The sequence below is a fragment of the Octopus bimaculoides genome, chromosome 13, assembly GCF_001194135.2.
Source record: "Octopus bimaculoides isolate UCB-OBI-ISO-001 chromosome 13, ASM119413v2, whole genome shotgun sequence".
NCBI lineage: Eukaryota > Metazoa > Mollusca > Cephalopoda > Octopoda > Octopodidae > Octopus > Octopus bimaculoides.
This window is the reverse complement of record NC_068993.1, coordinates 51,838,264-51,841,499: the sequence shown is the minus strand read 5'-3', so window position 1 is coordinate 51,841,499 and position 3,236 is coordinate 51,838,264.

Sequence of the window (3,236 nt, the reverse complement as noted above, 5' to 3'; positions counted from 1 at the left end):
ATATATATATATATATACATATATCTGTATACATGTATGTATATAAATATTATACATACATAGAATGCTGGCATTTGGAATTGAATTAAAAGTTCACCTGCACTCTAAGTTATGGGAGAGGGGAGACAGTGCATGATAAATGTTCCAAGAAAGAGACAGTTTGGGAAAAAGGTCTCCGTATCATAGAATGAATGTTTAAAAGAACGGATGTGAAGTAAATCATATTTTGGAACGGATATCAGCTAGATTGTCCCTTTGTTATATCGTGTGGATCTTCATCTATGTATGTATGTATGTATGTATGTATGTATGTATTACGTACATATGTATGTATGTATGTATGTATGTATGTATTACGTACATATGTATGTATGCATGTATGTATGTATGTATATATGTATGTATTACGTACATATGTATGTATGTATGTATGTATTACGTACATATGTATGTATGTATGTATGTATGTATGTATGTATGTATGTATGTATGTACGTCACTATTCAGTTTTATTCCAAGATTTGTTGCCAATAGAGAAAGGGTCGGTTTTCAACCTAGATTCAAAGCTCAACATTAACAGGGTATTTTTGTATGTATGTATAATTGCAGATTTGTATGTTTTCTTTTATGTATGACTTCTCATGCATGTACTTGCATATCTAGGCATGCTCATATATACTTAAATGAATGATAAACTTCTGGAAAGTTTTGTAGATTTTTATAGTTCCAGTGATGGCTTGGATCTCTAGTCTTTGAATCAGCTTTCTCCTTTCTGGTTTAGAGAAGCCTAATTTCTCAAGATTGGCATTTAGGCAGTGTGTTACATATCCCAGTGCTCCAATAATTACAGGTATAAACCCGAACCTCTAATACGGATAGAATAATGTAAATATATATGTATGTATGTGCGTGTGAACATCAACTTGGTCAAGTGTATTGAAGACCATGAGGTTCCGGGTTCAAACCCACACTGTAGCATGCTAGACATCTGCATTTACGAGAAGCTTAGGTCGTTCCAAACTTTGTGAGTGAATTTGTCGAGACGAGAATTGTGTAGATGTGCACTGCATGGAATGTACACATAATACTTGAAGAACAGCCTTATCGTATTGCCACGCTGCCAATTACGTTGAAAGTACACGTATCTCTGGAATACTCAACTACTTCGACCTTAATGTAATGAGGAAGTCGTTGAGCTGATCGAAAAACTGGGCGTATTTTACAGCGTAGTCGACTATATTCTACGCACACGTGCAACCGGATGTTGACATTACAAAACTAAAAAAACTATCATTACTTCGCCAAGACGTGAATTGTGTAGATGTGCACCGCATGGAATGTACATGCAATGTTTGAAGATCAACCTTGTCATATTGTGGCACGCTGACAAGGACTTCGAAAATTTTCGTTTATATACCGATGAGTACTGCATATAACTGAAAACAACTTGTTGCATGGTCGAACCATAGGTGACTAAATCGGTGTCTGATTGGTAACGGTTTTCGCTGGACAGCTTAGAGGGCGAAAGTCAAAACCTGGCAAAAAGCGGATGAATTCAGTAGGGCCAATGGACAGCCAATTGCTGGGAGGGAGAGACAATCTTTATTTAAACATCTCTTTGTGGGAAGGAAATCTTCCTTGTAACACTTGCGACTTCGTTTACATCAAATGATGTACATTAGTTCTTCATTACGGGCAAATGTATGCGTTGAATAGACAGTAGGGATGGCTTTGTGAAAAGCCTTTCTTCATTTAAAAAAACTTCAGAACAGAGGGATCGCTTGATTTTTAACGCTCCTATTTTGCTTGATTCTAAACGCTCCTATATTCCGCCTGGCCACAACCTAAAAATGTAAAACACTCAATGAAATATTCAACGATGGATTAACGGCATGTATCATCAAAAGTGGCAACTCTCTTAACACCTGTTGCTAACTGAGCCCATCGTTGTCACATATTTACAAAATAATGTGGGTCACTAGCAGAACTAAAAAACCACATTCTTGCTGTCATAGTTAAGAGAAACCTGAAACGACGGTATTAATCAAAATCGAGTTGCAGACATGTGTGAATGTCTACACTCACAATCCTGTGAGATCAATTATCTCCTTACGTTAGATATTTGGGTTTGTTTGTTTCTATCTGCATGTATCTGTACCCGCTTGCTCACTTATTCTGCCTTAATCTGTTGACTTTATTTCTCTTGAAAGAATTTTCAGTTATGTTAACAATAACTGGTATTTTGAATTTGACGTTTAAATAATCATTTATATTTTTTGGTACCAATAGTTAATATGAAATTAATTTCCAAATTGCATAAGCTACAAGTTTTTCATCGTATATTTAATACTACATATAATACTGCTATCTTTGAAGTTCCAGATGTATTTGTATAGTTCAGTGTCACTGCCCTGACCTTTATTTGCGAAGAACAAATTATGAATGAAATAGTTACATTTGATCTTACAGTCAGTCATGAATTTACTTTGCTCGTCATTGCTTTGTTTTTCTAAATAATTACAATGGCGCTACAGGACCGATTGCGATTATTACAAGAATCTTTGTTACTATAGGAACAATATAAATCTTAGATATGCTGGATTTTGTTTATAATAGATTTTTCATGTGTGTTGTAAACTAAAACTTAACAAATTATTTCTATTAAATAATTTTTGTAACTGATTGCACGCAATTTCTTTTTACAAAATCAAGGTTTAGCTCTGATAGATTTTATAACTATTAACAAAAGACGTTGAACCACGTGATTTTTCCGACATCGTTATAGTTTTCTGTCAGACGGTGGTAAGGGATAATGCGGTGTAATAGATCTTATACTCCCTGTGTTGTTGTTCGTGTATATTGAATTGTAAATCATTTAAATATAACTATCACGAAATCATCGTTTCTTGCTTATTGATTTGTGATTGTACGGTCCAGTATCACACAGTTTATCTAAGAGAAGCTATGTTCAAAAAACGGCATAATATATATTGATACATATATACATAGGTACGTACATACATACACACATGCACACGTGCAGAAACACACACACATACGCCCGCGCATCTATCTATCTATCCATCTATCTATCTATCTATCTATCTATCTATCTATCTATCTATCTATCCATCTATCTATCTATCTATCTATCTATCTATCTATCTATCTATCTATCTATCTATACATATGCATACATATGCATATAAAAATACATACATACATACATATATATA